Source organism: Pan troglodytes, chromosome 10 (assembly GCF_028858775.2).
Source record: "Pan troglodytes isolate AG18354 chromosome 10, NHGRI_mPanTro3-v2.0_pri, whole genome shotgun sequence".
In the NCBI taxonomy this organism is placed as follows: domain Eukaryota; kingdom Metazoa; phylum Chordata; class Mammalia; order Primates; family Hominidae; genus Pan; species Pan troglodytes.
Genome location: NC_072408.2, coordinates 33,955,752 through 33,973,179, shown reverse-complemented (window position 1 = coordinate 33,973,179; position 17,428 = coordinate 33,955,752). Strand labels below are relative to the sequence as shown.

The 17,428-nt window shown below is 37.3% G+C and overlaps 1 protein-coding gene across 16 annotated transcripts in view; it reads right to left on the bottom strand.

Moving 5' to 3' along the window:
* The window catches only part of TAFA2 (TAFA chemokine like family member 2), a 541,094-nt gene that overhangs the window by 353,578 nt on the left and 170,088 nt on the right, over positions 1–17,428 (bottom strand). Inside the window, exon 1 of one of the 16 annotated variants that reach the window (XR_010148011.1) lies at positions 4,474–4,637. The exons of 14 other annotated variants lie outside the window; for them this stretch is intronic. The gene's annotated coding sequence lies outside the window, so the exon portion shown is untranslated. Of the gene's footprint in view, positions 1–4,473; positions 4,653–17,428 lie in introns of those variants that run through there. One more of the 16 variants, XM_009425012.5, reaches the window with a different exon arrangement.

Genomic DNA, 17,428 nt, shown 5'->3' with positions numbered 1-17,428 from the left:
TAGATAAGAAAACTCATGTTCAGATATCTCATGTTCAGAAATACTTGAATAGCATTGCACAGTTGGTAAGTGGTAGAGCCAAAATTTGACTTTAGGTCTGTTTAACTTCAAAATTCATGTTAGTATCCCCTTATTTTTTATTATATTTTTGATTATATGGTGGATACTTAGAATAGTTTTAGTTATCTGCAATCATAAAATGACAGGCCATGAACCAAGTGGACCCACATGGTACTGAGGTCTTCCTATGCCATGACTATACAGATGAAAATGAATCATTTTGTAGAATGGCAAGAGTAGGGATTGTCTCCAGTGAGATGAAATAGCCCTCACACATGGCATGCTGCTAAAGCAAACTAGGTGTCTTTGTATCTTGACTATGCCATAGTATACAATACAAATGTTTTGAGTCTATGTGTGCTGAATTCGAGGTTGGTGAGTACAAACTTGCTTCCAGTTTGTTGACTTGCCTAGCATAGCATTAAATAGGAACTATTTCTCATTGAATGTACAATAATTAACTTATGCAGCACAGGCATTTAAGTTTAAAGTGTTTTACCCTTCCCCTTCCCAAAGTTAGAACACACACAGACACACACACACACACACACACGAGAAAGATAATGTATGGCAAAGTCAAGATTAATTTTAGGTTTCTGTGCTCAGACGGTACCATGGCATTCCAGCCAGCATGATTGCACAGGCACAGAGTTTTTCCAGCAAATATCATTAAGTACTTTATTTTTGCATCACAAAAATTTCAATACTTAATTTTGCTTAATCTTGAAATTAAAGGGTTCATTTAAAGGGAACATTTTTTAAAACCCTTCAAATTCTAATCTCTAATGCAATTTAATTGTTTGGAGAGTGACATGTCTTATGAGCTAATTAATAATTTATTAAAATTAAGTGGTGATAAGTTTATTAATTTTGGAACTTCTGCAGGAAAACATTCTACATTTTCGTTTAGCTAACAAATCCATAGCTATAAAATGCCATAAAATTAAGAAAGTCTTGTTTCCTCTTGCTTCTGAAGCCATGATCTTCAACCATCAATTTGTTTTCATACAGACAGTAGAATGCGAGCTTATAAATGAAATATTCACATCTAGCACATCCAAATCCTTCTAACTACATGAATTTTTTTTTTTTTTTTTTTTTTTTTTTTTTTTTTTTTTTTTTTTGAGACAGAGTCTCACTCTGTCACACAGGCTGGAGTGTAGTGGTGTGATCTCCGGACACTGCAACTTCCATTTCCTATGTTCAAGCAATTCTCCTGCCTCAGCCTCCCGAGTAGCTGGGACTACAGGCACACACCACCACACCCAGCTAATTTTTGTATTTTTAGTAGAGATGGGGTTTTGCCACGTTGCCCAGGCTGGTTTCAAACTCCTGGCCTCAAGTGATCTGCCTGCCTCAGCCTCCCAAAGTGCTGGGATTACAGGCATGAGCCACCACACTTGAAGATCTTGAATTTTAAAGATTTAATGACTACAAGAAACTCATCACAAATGAAATATGGACATAAATGTTATTACATTTTCAGATGACAACCATTGAACCAATAACACAACATTCTTCTTCATTGTTATGAAATGAAATATTTGTATAACAATAACAGCTATCACTTGAGTACTTACTATATGCTAGGCACTATTTATATATTATTTAATATGTCAATAATTTAATGTACTGTGTATTTCATTAAGGGGGAAATAAGGAAAAAGCAGTGTCCATCATGGTGGACATACTAACTATCCACTAAAATCAGTTATTCTTCTGATAGTAATTAATATGTAGGTAGGACACAGATGCTAAGCTAGAGGGCATACATCCCCAGGCTCTTTTGCAGTTAGGCATGGCCATGTGTCCAAGCTCTTGACAATGGAATATGGAAGGAGGCAACATGTGTAAATTCCACCTCTCTTGCTTGAATGGAAATCACTGGACCCAGATTAGACTCTCTCCCCCTTCTCACAGCTAGACTGGTCACATCAGACGTGTTCCTAGACAACTATAAGGAGTGAAGCTGCCAGTCAGATAAAAAGATTAAACTTGGGACAATTATTTAATCATTTCATGTCCATTCATTTCAGCAGCTTAGCCTACCCAAAGTAATAGATCACACAGGCACACATACACGCATATACATACACATACGCACACATATATATTGTTTTATGGTCAATTACCAGTAAGGGTTTTTGTTTTTACTCTTGCAGACTTATTAATCCACTAAGTTATTTAAGAATACTTACTGACCACATGAGCTATACATAAAACTATTGTTTTCTGATTATTATATTGTTAGTGATAACTAACTTCAATTATATGGTTTTGAATTTGAATTTTATTGTTTACAAACCTTTTCCAAAAATATTCTTACTTTGTCTTCCTTACACTCTTTTTATTTTGTAGACCCTAAACTGAACTTCAGAGTGGTTAAGTACCCTGGCAAATATTACTCAGTTATCAATTGGCATAGACTGAACTGAGCCAAAATCCACTCCCTTTAAATTCATACTTCCTCTTTGTGACAGTATCTTTAACCTTTGACTTGGTAAATGAAACTGATTTAAATTGTACTTTTCAAAAGGGAAGTGAATTTTGCCTGGTGTTGTTGTATTAAAAGTTAGCTAAGATCAGTCTTCCCTACTTCTTTATATTTGAGCATGTCTGGTATAATCCATAGTACGCTGAAAGATCAAACAGACATGTGGAGAAATATGAAAAAAAAATTTATTTGAAGTTTCTTTGAGAAAAAGCCTCCAGATTATCTTCAGTTTTGTTAGCAAAGTAACTCAGTGAGATTTAAGGCATTAGAAACAGAAGTTAATTTAAAATAAATACATAAATATTTATAGTGCAAAAGCTTTTTTGAAAATCACTTTTCTGCCCTACACTTCAGCAAAGTGTCACTGTGAGATAATTATACTTTTTCTGCTTCCTAAGGTTTTCTTTAGGGTTTTCAATTCATCTACTCCAATAAAATCTAATGTTCTCCTCACTACTCTTCCAAATTCCTCTTCTGCTAAGGTTCGACACCACACATAAGTCTGTGTATGGTGGCCAAGAACCTTCCAGGAGCATTCTTCACCCTGTCTCATGTTGTATTTAAACAATACTTCTCCTACCCCCAGACAGAAGGGAATAAAACAATAGCTTCCACTAAATACTTTCTTCCACAGAATTACCCAACAGTTCTATTGCTATGCACACGAAGCACAAGGAAGAAAGATATAATTGATTTCTTATCACGCCAATATCTTCATGGGTTCATATTCAGATGAGACAGCTTCTTTGAAGGCCCTGGAGATGTGCAGAGCTGCTCAGAGCAGCATCAAAGACTTTCAGGAAAAAATAATCTAAAACTGGAACCTCTGAGAAGGAGAAAAGAGCTCATGAGTGGAAGTCTAAAAGAAATGAAGCCTCGATGAGTTTTAGATTCCTCATTATATTAGTCTAGGTTTAGGTGATTAACTTTCTGATATGTTCAATATAAATGAAAATATTGCAAATTCTTCTAATCCTAGATAATTATTTATGGATCCATTAAGCATAAAAGGAATTATTCAACATCAGATAAATTATTAAAGTCATTAATTACCAACATAGAGAATTATTGTTGGCTGACTTGATTAAGTCTCTCCTTAAAACCAACAGTGTAGAGGCACTTCTTTCAATTAATTTGACACTAGTGATTTCAGAAGCTGAAAAACATATGAACATGGTTTAATGAGGATGCTTTTATTCTGTGTTCTGTTCCCATTAATTGACAAAGAAATATTCACTGATATTTTGGCTCAAAGTCATTGCAAAAGCTATCTTTTGCATAAGAGTAAATTAAAAATTAAAATTCTTTCTTAAATTAGCAAGTAATGATTGTTTAATTAGAAAAGAGGAAAGCTTGGCTACTCCTTTTTAAATTGCTAAAAGGAAAGTAATATTGTTGGTGACAGAACGAGGATCAGCATCAAGTGTGGCCAATTTTGGAGAAGAAATTTCCTTTAATGACTGGATTGTTAAATCCCTCTAAGGCTATGCAACAGGTATTATAAAGCATGCAATAAATTTTATAAAGATATCAAACCTCTTTTCTCCCTTGGCTGCCAGTATACCACTTTGTCCCAATTCTCTTCTGGACTCTCTAAAGACTAATCGGTATTTTCCAGTATTGCCTGTCTGCCCCCAGAGTTCTTTTCTTATTATGCCATGTACTCTCACAAGAGTACCTCATCCACAGCCATGAATCGCACTGGCACCAATATGTTAATTACCAAAATCCACATCTTCAACACAAACCCCATTCTAAGCTCTCAAGCCTTATTTTTATACTACTTCTATATCACAGGGACCTAAAAACACCGAACATCTCTACTTCTAAATTATTATAGGGATCTCAAAATCAACATGTCCCTAATTTGCTATATCTACTCCCTATCACACATTCAAATAATCTGTTAGCCCTCCTACCTTCTCCCCTAAATGAGTGGTTTCAGTCTTCTCCTTCAGGGCTTTGTCAGTGTTCCTCTTGAGACAGCACAGGTCCCGGTAGACAAGAGACACAGAGCTCAGGATCTCCATGGGCCTCACATGTCCGGGCATATTTCCTCCCCTACCCTCTTACCTCCCTTAACAAGCTGACCCAAGTCACGTAGCAGAAAGCTGCCCCCTCGTAACTTACCCAGCCAAGCTGAATTCCTAACCATAAAAGGCAGAGCCTAACGTTTACCTCCTTGAACAATGTCTCCCAAGGTTGCTAAAGTGGGACTCTAGCATTCCTGATAAGAAATTGACCATCTCCCAAGGTTACAAAAGGAAGAGTCTGGCATTCCCCATAAGAACTATGCACATGTACCCTAAAACTTAAAGTATAATTGGAAAAAAAAAAAACAAAAAAAGAACTGGATCAGATCCAGCCAGCTAAAGACAAGATGGACCCAGCACTGGCCTTTCACTGATTTTTTTCCTCTTCATAATCTCATTATAATACTAAAATCACACCCAGGGGTGTAGATTTAACAGGCCAATGAGACATATGACACATAAAGAAGCATGTTATCAGACTGTGCAGATGCTAAAAATTCCCCACCTCTACGTGCCTACACATCACTCCTTTTCTCGCCTCAGCTTCCTTAAAATGACAAGAGCTTAGCCCTTTGGGGAGCTGGCACCAGGATCTCTTTCCCTCATGCTTCTCCCTTGCCTTGCTAGAGCTGCAAGCCTATTAAACCTTGCCTGAGAAAAATTTCTTTTTGGCGTGATGTTAATTTCTATTTATGCAAGAGCCAATATTTATCTGAACTACAGTGACACTCTGGGTATCTCCATCATGAGCTATGGCCTTCATATCACCAGAGCAATGCCATGTGCGACAGGAGGAAGAGGGAAGAACACTAAAATGCTCCACCCTGGTTCACTTTGTCCCCTGGAGATCCATGTAGTTCAGCTTATGGGCATGTTTCGCAAATTTTTCTTAAAAACAATTCTTTAGCTTCCAACTACAGCCTTTCTTTCTAAAGGACTCGAGTGTTGCCAGTGAAGTCACACTGAGTTTAGGATGCCGTGTTATCATCTGCAGCTGCCCCTCTCTCCAACCTCAGCTCTTCAGGAACCACACACTAACATCTCCCTTGCAAGATGCTTTCCTCTAAACAAGTCTACCCATGAACACAGAAGCCTAGAGAAATTGTTGGTCCCATACACCCAGCTACAACTGGATCACCCATACATGCCTCTCTATCAAATATATATTTTATCAATTAATTGCAAATTAGTTGATATTCCTGATAGGCCTCTGGGACTGTAGACAACACTGTGGCTTGATAAAAGTTTAACAGTGGCCGGGCGCCATGGCTCACACCTGTAATCCCAGCACTTTGGGAGGCTGAGGAGGGCTGATTGCCTGAGGTCAGGAGTTCGAGACCAGTCTGGCCAACATGGTGAAATCCTGTCTCTACTAAAAATAAAAAAATAAAAAAATTAGCCAGACATAGTGGCATGTGCCTGTACTCCCAGCTACTCGGGAGACTGAGGCAGGAGAATTGCTTGAACCAGGGAGGTAGAGGTTGCAGTAAGCCGAGATCATGCCACTACACTCCAGCCTGGGTGACAGAGCAAGACTCTGTCTCAAAAAAAAAAAAAAAAAAAAAAAAAATTTAACAGCATGTTGTTACTAAATCTGTGATCAAAAATCAACATTCCTGTCTCAAAATAATTCTAGGATATTCAGGTTAATCTGACCCAATCTATCCACTTTTATCAGGTGAAGCTTCTCACAAAAAAAGTGCATCAAGCAGCACACTAACGGCAAAGTCAGTATCTTCCCTCTTTATTAATTCTCTACTGCCAAATCGCAAATTACGACAAACTTGACAGCTTAAATCAATACCCACTTATTAGCTCACAGTTCTACAGGTCAGAATTTCAGGCACAAAGAGAGTGGTTTCTCTGCTCGGATCTTATAGGCTAAAATCAAGGGGTCAGCCAGGCTGCATTCTCATCCGGAGCTCAAGTGCTCTTCCAAGGCCATGTAATGGTAGCAGAATTCAGTTCCTTGAAGTTGTAGAACTGTGGTCCCCAATTCATCACTCTCTGTCAGCAGAGGCTGCTCAGCGCTGAGGGGCCAGCTACAATTCTTGCCATAGGGCCCCCTTCATCCTCAAAGCAAGCAACAAATATTCTCCCTTATGTCAAAGGGATATGTATATCCCACTCACTTAGAATCCTTTTCTCCAGGAAATGCCCAGTCTCTTTTAAAAGCTTACCTGATTCGGTCAGGCTTATCAAGGATGTTTTTCTTGTCTTAAAGTCCCTTTTATTCACAGTTCTGACCCACTCTTGAAGGCAGAGGATTATACAAGTATGTACAGGGGGTGAAAATCTTGGGGGTCGTCTTAAAATTCTGCCTACCACATTACCCTTCCTACTGATAATAGTTTCTTTCTACCACATAATCATGCACTAAATTGAATTATCCCCTGGGTAGAAAGAAAAGAAAAAAAAAAAGTAAAAGTGAATCATAGACATGGGAATGAATGTGTGCTACTGGTATGGCTTCTCTGATTTGACACATATGTGAACTTGACAAAATTCTAAAATCTATACATAATGTAGTGTGCATCTATTAAATCCCTGAACTTCTTTGGTCTTCAGTTTCATAATTTGTAAAACTATGATTGCCACTTTGTATGAAATAGTCATAAATACAGTCATAAATAAAATATTTATATTCTAAAATTTACAAGGTGATGGAAATGAAAAAATGGTCTCAACTTATCTTTCTGTTAATGTCCATGAAAAGTAATCTCTACAACAGGTTCATTAAAAAGTAGCCTCCTAAACCTTTGATAAATGATCTATTTGACCTTGCATTAAAACTTTCCCCTGGCCAGGCGCGGTGGCTTACGCCTGTAACCCCAGCACTTTGGGAGGCCAAGACGGGCGGATCACGAGGTCAGGAGATCGAGACCATTCTGCCTGACACGGTGAAACCCCGTCTCTACGAAAAGACACAAAAAATTAGCCGGGCATACTGGGGGGCGCCTGTAGTCCCAGCTACTCGGGAGGCTGAGGCAGGAGAACAGCATGAACCCGGGAGGTGGAACTTGCAGTGAACCGAGATCGCGCCACTGCACTCCAGCCTGGGCGACAGAGCGAGACTCCATCTCAAAAAAAAAAATTCCCCTAAATATTATTTCTATTTATAGAATTTTAAGAAAATATTTGCAATTATTTAATCACTTTAATTTTTCAAGTTACTTTCATAATTACTGTCACATTCGTTATTTAAAAAACTATATAAAATAGGTAAAACATGAATTACTTTTTTCATTTCACAAGTGGAAAAAACCCTGAGTCTGAGAAAGAATAAATAATTTTTCCACAGCAAGTTAGGTAAAGAACCAAGAGCAGATTCCAATTTTTTTCTTCAACTTGTTTTTTTTGTTTTTTATTTTGTTTGTTTGTTTGTTTGTTTTGATATGGAGTCTCTCTCTGTCACCCAGGCTGGAGTACGGTGGTGCAATCTCGACTCACTACAAACTCCACCTCCCAGGTTCAAGTGATTCTCCTGCCTCAGCCTCTCAAGTAGCTGGGACAACAGGAGCCTGCCACCACACCTGGCTAATTTTTGTATTTTTAGTACAGACGGGGTTTCACTTTTTTGGCCAGGCTTGTCTTGAACTACTGACCTCAAATGATCCGCCCGCCTCAGCCTCCCAAAGTGCTGTGATTACAGGCATGAGCCACCACGCCCAACCTCTTCAACTTGTATTTTAAGTTCAGGAGTACGTGTGCAGGATGTGCAGGTTTGTTAGGTAGGTAAACGTGTGCCATGGTGGTTTGCTGCACAGATCATCCCATCACCTAGGTATTAGGCTCAGCATCCGTTAGCTATTCTTCCTGATGCTCTCCCTCCCCTCCTCCCCACCCCCGACAGGCCCCAATGTATGTTGTTACCCCCATGTGTCCATGTGTTCTCATTGTTCAGCTCCCACTTATAAGTGAGAATATACAGTGTTTGGTTTTCTGTTTCAGCATTAGTTTGCTGAGGATAATGGCTTCCAACTTCATCCATATCCCTACAAAGGACATGATCTCATTCCTTTTTATGGCTGCCTAGTATTCTATGATGTATTTGTACCAAATTTTCTTTTATCCAGACTATCATTGATGGACATTTAGGTTGATTCTATGTCTTTGCTATTGTGAGTAGTGCCACAGTGAACATATGTGTGCATGTATCTTTATAATAGAACAAATTATATTCCATTGGGTATATACCAGTAATGGAATTTCTGGGTCAAATGGTATTTCTGCCTCTAGGTCTTTTCTAATGTGGCCTGAGGCACTTCCTATTCCACTAATGCTCCTTTCATCTTTAGTAGTAAGCAGCTATTTTTTTTTAAGGTGTACAAATATCACATCTTGTTTATCTTGCATTCCAAGGGGCATAGCACAGTCAATGTTTGTTGATGCAACCAACATTGAGCACTGCTAAGTGCCAGATATGGTTCCAAGCAGTGAGGCGCTGGGGCTATCTGACACACATGACACAGCCCTGCTTTCATGAAGCTTGTCAAGTTTAGATATTTCTTCCAAGGAGCATGATTTCTGACTAAGTCTCCAAGGAGCACTTAAACATCTGAACACATAGAATCTTTTGATGTAGGATATGAAGTCAAGCAAAGGAAACAGTAATTGCATCAAGTATTGAAATAATAACCAGTCACCAACTCATCACAGTGGAACATTTCAATTGAATTCTGAAGAATATTCAATATAAATTTAAAATGTAGCCTCTAAGAATAATTTATGTCATTTAGTCATTCACAAAAAAGGAAACTTAACACTTAACACAACATATACTATTAATCTGCAATGCTCTACAGTGATTTTTTTCCATTTAATCCTTGCAACATCCCTTTGAGAGTAGGTGCTATTATTAACCTCCTTTTACAGATGAGGAAACCAAGGCAAAAATAGAAACTTGCCCAAGATCACACAGCCAGTAAAAGCCAAGATCTAAATCCCCAGTATCTCATTCTGGAATTCAGGCTTTTAACCAGTAGGCTCTGTTACCCAGTAAATATTTGCTGAGCATCTTCTAAATTCCAGGCACCGGGGATTGAAAAGCTGTTTTCGTTTTATTAATAGGATTATGAACTGAAGGAGAAATCTGATCTGATATAAATCTCGTATGACCTGATTTGCATATGATCTTATCTGAATCATTTCTTTGGGTGGAAAATGCACTACTACAGTTTCTGTAAGTTTCCGAATGGTAATGACAACTTCTTCCTTCTATACCTCCCTGCTATTACAAGAGTGTCTTCTCAGAAGAGAGTAAAGGAGTTTCCAAAAAGAAGAAAAATACTTATTGGACACCCCCTAGCCAAAATTCAGGTAAACATTTTTCTGGGGCATATGCCATATATATCAGGTTTTCTCTTTGGAAATGCCTCTATCCTTCAATAAAACCTCTCTCCTCTCCGCCATGAAAGTAAAACAAAATAAGGGTGGGTTCTTATCAATTTGAGCCTGAACAATACTTTTATAGTTGCAAACCCAAACCACATTTGACTACAAAGACATGAACATCATTTACAAATAAAATTTTATTCTGCCATTAAGAAATTTGGTTCATCTTCCAAAGTTTCAACATAAGACAGAGAAATGTGTCTTACACTTTTTAAATATATTTTTTTTGTAGCAATGGCTAGCTAAATAGCAGAGAAACCAGTGTAGGAGTATCTTTAGTGTATTGGAGTCTTAATAGATTATCTTCATCATTAACATATCTGCAACATTTACATTGTTAGTAACCTTAGCATTTATGTGACTTTTTTATTTTTTATCATCTAATTTGAATTCTTCCCACACTGCTGTTATTTGGAGAATGCTTTATTCTCATTGTGTGTGTGCTTGAGTGTGTGTGCTTCAAAAGACACATACAAGAAAAGATACATCAATATCCTCAGGGTGTTTTTAAACTGAACTCCAAATTCAAGAGATTTATGGTTTAAGTATGAGTACACGGTACATTTTCAAAAAAGCCAACCTTTCATCAAAATCTGTAACAGGTAAGCAAAGAGAAACAAAATCATCTGGCAACAGCGCTACATTTTTCCAACGTTTCCCCTCACTATTTTACATTCCTTTTCCTCCTACAATTTTCAAATCCAAATTTACAGGAAAGCTTTTTGAGAGCATAAAACCACTTCCCAATTATATGCTTGATACTTAAATACCTAACAACTTATCTAATACTTATTTAAATGAGCCCAGTTATGACAATCATTAGCATTTCTCCATTTACTCTTCTCTAATTATAATAGTACAGTACAAAGGTAGAGACGTAACACAAACGATGCTGAGCAGAGCAATGCAAAGTCATTTATTCACAAGAAGGAGGGAAGGGTCTCTTGGCATATTTACTAACGCAGAGTCAAAAATGTTTGCCAAAGCAGTGTTTGGAGGTGAGTCTGCAATCATTTTTAAGAGAAAGGAAATTTTGCTCCCCAAAAGGAGAGAAAAAGAGAATAGTCAAAAGCAAATTTCCTCCAGGGGCTCATTCATGTCTGCTGATTTTTTCCTTTCTAATTAGAAGGCCTTATGCTTGGACAATCAAAAACACTCAGGCTTAGAGGTAAAAACTGGACAAAGAAGTAGTAGAGTTATCAGACAAATACAGGTCCCGAACTTACAATAGTGAGACTTCCAATTTTTAGACTTTAACATTTTTTGACAGTGATATGCATTCAGTAGAACTATACTTCAGATTTTGAATTTTGATCTTTTTTCAGACTAGCGATATGTGGTAGAATACTCTTTCTCCCAATGCTGAATAGCATCAACAAGCTGCAGCTCCAAGTCAGCCATGCACGGAGGTAAACAACAGGGTTTTTGGATCATAATGAAAAGAAAACATACACTGTGCAGCCAAACTTGATACCTTCCTGAAGAACACTACTCCTGCTAAACCATCAACAAGTGTTCATAACTCAGTGTTTTCTATCATCTGTTCTCGAGCCTCCCCAGAAAAGAGAGAAACTGATGATCCTGTTGCAGTAGCATCCCAGACATCCAGCAATTAATTTTACTTTGTTGCTTCATATGTTAATAATAATAAAAAGGACTGGATTTCTTCAGGCTAAATATAGAAACTAGCCAAAGTCACAGGGAAAAGACATCTGACATAAAACCTAAAGAAAATGAAAAGTGCATCTATTCTGAAGCTCATTGTCCTTATTTCTTCTTCATATGAAAGAACTGTTTTCAATGTAATATTTATGTTATGTTATGTTTTATCCCAAGCTTAGCAGATTGAGATAAATCTAATTAACAATGCTTCTAGGAGTATAACTTGTAGACCACATGTTTACAAAAGAAGCAAAAGTAGCAGAAGAAAATTGTCCTGGAGGTAACCAATATTAATTTAATTAATTAATTAATTCTCATGCTGGCACAGGATTCTATGATTCTGAGAAGTAAACATGTATTTGCCTTAAATATCCCATTTAAATGCCTTCTTTTATTCATTCATTCCACATTTTACTATGTGCCAATCCCTGATTTAAGGATTGGAGATGGAATGTAGTGTAAGACAGGCATGATCCATGATCTCATGAGCAAATATTTCATTGGAATTATAGAATTCAAAAAGTAGAATAGGTACCATATACCTGACATAAAATTTAAATCAAAATGGATAACAGGCCTAAATGTAAGAGCTAAAACTGTAAGATTCTGATATGGTTTGTTTCTGTGTCCCCATCCTAAACTCCTGTTGAATTGTAATTTCCAGTGATGGGGGAGGGACCTGGTGGAGGTGACTGGATCATGGGGGCAGATTTTTCCCATGCTGTTCTTGTGATAGTGAGTTCTCATGAGATCTGATGGTTTAAAAGAGTGTGGCACTTCCCTACTCACTCTTTCTCTTTCTCTCCTGCCACCATGTGAAGAAGGTTCTTGCTTTCCCTTCTCCTTCTGCCATGATTGTAAGTTTCCTGAGGTCTCCCAAGAAGCAGAAGCATATACAGCCTGCAGAACCATGAGCAAACTGAAACTCTTTTCTTTACAAATTACCCAGTCTCAGGTGGTTCTTCATAGCATTATGAGAACGGGCTAATACAGTCTCAAAAAAACAAAACAAAACAAGGAAAAAGCATCATGACATTGGATTTAGCAAGACTGTTTGGATATGACATCAAAAGCAGAGGCAACAGAAGAAAAAAATAGGTAATTTGGATTTCCTCAAAGTTAAAAACTTTTGTATGTCAAAGGACAGTATCAACAGAGTGAAAAGACAACCCATAAAATGATACAAAATATTTGCCAATCGTATACCTGATAAGGGAATAATATCCAGCATATATAAAGAACTCCTACAACTGAATAACAACAAACCAACCATCCAATTTAAAAACGGATGAAAGACTTGAATAGAGATTTCTTCAAAGAATGTATACAAATGGGTAATAAGAATATAAAAAGATGCTTAACATCACTAATCATTAGAGAAATGCAAATCAAAACCACAATAAGATACCACTTCATACATATAAAGGATGGCTATTACCCAAAAAAGGGTAGGGGGTGGGGAATGAATGTTAGTGAGGATGTAGAGAAATTGAAATCTTGCTCATTGCTGGAGGGAAGGCAAAATGGTATGGCTACTATGGAAAACAGTATTAAAAATAGAATTACTATGTGATCCAGCAATTTCACTTCTGGTTATATACCCAAGAGAGTTGGGAGCAAGGACTCAAGCAGTTATCTGTACACCTATATTCATAGCAACACTATTCACAATAGCCAAAATGTAAAAGCTACCCAAGTGTCCACTAACAGATAAATGGATAAATAAAATGTGGTATATACATAAGATGGAATAATATTCAGACATAAAAAAGGAACCAATTCTGACACATGCTACAATATGGATTAACCTTGAGGATTTTAGGCTAAGTGAAATAAGCCAGTTACAAAACGACAAATACTGTATGATTCCATTTATAAGAGGCACTTAGAGTAGTCAAATTTGTTCATAGAGACAGAAAGTAGAATGGTGGTTGCCAGGAGCTGGGAGAAAGAGAGGAATGGGAAGTTAGTGCTTAGTGGGTGTAGAGTTATAGGACGGGGAAGCTGAAAAAAGTCATGAAGATGGATAGTCATGATGGTTATACAACAATGTGAATATACTTAATACCATTGAACTGTACACTTAAAATGGTTAAAATGGTAAATTTCAGATTATGTACACTTTACCACGGTAAAAACAAAGTATACAAAGATAATTTCAGGTAGTAAGAAGTGCTACAAAGAAACATTGTATCACTGAAAGTGACTGGAAGAAGCCCGAAAACTACATTAGAATGAGAGTACTCAGTGGAAATGACATTTGACTGAGGTCTGATTGACAAGAAAGAATCAGAAAGGTGAGACCTGGGGGACAAGCATTTGAAGCAGAGAGTATAGCAAATGCAAAGTCCCTGAAGCAGGGATGAGCTTTGCATGTTGAAGAAACAGAAAAAAGGCACACTAGAGTGGATCCTGGGAATGTAGATAAGGGACGACCTACAAGGGATAGGTAAGATGTGGTAGGCCAGGGAAGGAGCCTAGATTTTCTTCTAAGGACAATGTAAAACTTGGAGGATTTTTGAGCAGGAGAATTAAGTGATCTAATTTGTTTGTAAAAGATCACTTTGGCCACTGTGTAGGAAATGAATCATAAGAGGGCAAGAGTTGAAGCAGATCCATTAGGAGTTGTTCTAACAGTAGGGACGGTGGTGGCTTGGAATAGATGATAGCAGTCATGACAGAGACAAATGGAGGCATTCAACATATGTTTTGAAGGTAAAGCCAACAAATCTTGCTGTTTTCATTATAAATAGGGTAATCATACATTCCCTGTTTCCCTGGGACAGAGCTGATTTCTGTCTGTTGTCCCAGTGCCCTGTATGGTTAGTATCTCTTTTATTCTCAACAGTATCCCAGTTTGAACAATAAATCATATGGTTGCCCTAGCTACGAAGAACAAAGGAAAAAGAAGAATCAAGGGTAACTCCTCAGCTTAAGGCAAATTTGTAGTATTGATGTTTCAAAGATGCACTATTAACAGTATTGTTAATGAAGGAAAAACAACAGAACTCCACATTTGTTTTATTCATGAGTCCTTTTTGTCCATAGTCACTTAACAATCTCACATTCCTCTTTCCATCCCAATTCAGTAGCTATGTATATGTACTAAAACTTCAGAAGAAAAAAAAAAGGCAAATTGAATTAGCCAACTAAAAGACAGTTCAAGTAATTGATCAAGAAATACAAGAGAAAAGGAGCAATTCCCAGGAGACAGCAGCACGTACAGGAGTAGCTCTTAGGCTGCCCCCGGTCCTTCTGCTCAGACAGAGACAAAGAACATGGAACCGGGTCTTTGGTCTGCTAACACTGTGGTAGAAGGAGCTTTATCCTGGATCCTGGACCTGGGAGGATTTTATGCTACTAAGAGGTAGAAAAGAAGACTCTCAGGGAAACAGCCCTGTAGAGGGCCTGGACCACATTTAAAAAAAAAAAAAAAAAAGACACTGGAAATTAGTTAGAAAAAAGCATCAAAAATGAAGAAGGCTATATGAGAATTCTTCCTTTGAAGGAGGATTGTGGCACAGGAATATCTAGCATCTAAAACCAAGAAACATATTTTTCTATCTGGAAGCTGTTATTTCCTGAGATAACCCTCAAGGAGTGCCAAATACATTATTATTTTGCATTCTGAAAAAAAACACAGGCTGATGTGGCCTGAGAAAATACCTGCTACATATGTTTTTCTTTCTCTCTCTCTCTCTGTGTGTGTGTGTGTGTGTCTGTGTGTGTGTGTGCACGTCTGTCTCACATACACACAAACACACACACAGTTCTTATGATACATTATTGCTTTCTTCCTTTATCCAAAGAAGTAGCAGCAATGAAAAAAATCCTCTGAAGTTTGCTTTCATAATTCTGAAGTTCAACAAATATCCACAAGGCCAAAATAGAACTTCAGGCCACCCTGAAATAACTGTTAAACGAAATTAACACCAAAGCTTAGTACTAGAACTATCCAGGTTTATTAACATTTGAAAGCAAATTCGTCAAAATTTACACCTCTTATTACACAATGAACTGATATACTTTTTTTAAGTGATGGGTAATTGACTGGGGACTGTCAGTGAATGTTATCTGGGTAAAGAAGAAAATAGATTAGTTGTGTTTCAAAGGGAATTACTGTATGTCACCTGCTACCCATAATTTTCAGGCTATTTTAAGCCTTGGTTTTGTGACCATCTACATACTATGATTTCTAATATTACCCTAAATAGAAGAACTCTAGTAGTGCCCAGGGACTCAAAGCTGATTTTTTTTTAATTTCAGTAATTGTTTTTTGTCAGTTGATAGCCCTAGGATATGAAGAGCACCAGGACTTAACTAAAGTCTAAATTCAGCTCTAACATAAAGAAAGAGTGAGAGAAAGGGAGCGAGCAAGGGAGAGAAAGGATGGGGGAGACAGAGAGAGATACAGAAAGAATCCTTTTAGGCCAGCCAAATCTATATTTATGGTAACCTGCCCCAATCTTTTAAATACATATGATTCATGGAAGCATCTGAATGATCTTTTTAAAACCACAGAGCTGAAACAAGTAATTGCTAAAGAGTCATTGGATTAGAAGGCTAGGTGAGGCCCACTATTTCTTCAGGTTTTCATGATCAACAGCTGCCCCAAACATACTTGATTCCACTTTTGCTTATGCAAATATCATTCGTCTTGCCACCATCATTTGCTTTAGTCCCTTAACAGAGTTCTTTAATAGTAGTTGTTTCCACAGATCCATCAAATCGCATTCATTATTGTATCCTGGACTCTAAATTAAGCTGAATAACACTGAGATGTTATCTTTCACGTGTTATGTGCTACCCAAATATTATCAATTCTCATAAGACTGCCTGAATATTGTGAGCCACACATAGCTACCTCCAGGCCAATGCAGTGATTGCTCATTTTATCTAACATTAGTCTCCCTTGGTTTTAATTCACGTTCAGATCTTGGCTTTTCCAGTGGATAAAATTTCAACATGATTTTAAAGTAGTCTCCAGCCTCTAGTCCAGTGGAGTTAAACTCTTGGGGACTTTCTTCAAGAATTTCAATTAATGGACTGAATTGAAAAGGCTTTTCCTATAAACAAGTGATGAGCTATATAGGAAATTTGACTCTGAACAAAATGCCTTGGCAGTCATTTACACATCCATAATCTAATAGATGATTTTCAAACTGGACCACATATCAAAATTATACTGTAAAATTAAAGAAAAATGTTTCTACTTTAGAAAAATAGGAGCATTTTTTACTGTATGAAGAATAGTGAAGTTTCTCAACAGAACAGTTGGCATCACTTTGAGTAGTCTGCTGATTTGGAAAGAGAAAGAGTGCCTCAAGACTGTGAATAAGCCATTTTCCTTTGGCAATCAAGAAATCGTTGGGGACAGAAATAGAGTCACTACCAATCTTAGCACTAGAGCCTCAAGGTCAACTGAAGAACTAGTCTGTTCTCTACCTCTTTCCCACAATCATGTGATTATTCCCTTTTTGTTCTTGCTGAACATGACAAATATTTTTTTCTAAAGAATATATAAACCCTATTGCAGCATTCATTTTCCATGGAAAATATTCTGTTAGAGTAAGAAGAATGAACAAAAGTATCTCTTCTTTGGTTGTTCAGTCCTTTCCAGAAATCTGCCACTTCTGTCAACACATTTCATAAATCCAAGGATAACTAGTTTGGGCCAAAATTATGTTTTCAATAATTAAGATAGAATGATGCTGGCAAAGCTGAGTTTTTACCTCATATATACAGATACTTATGCCTATTTTCCATTGTTTTGCCACTTTCAGAG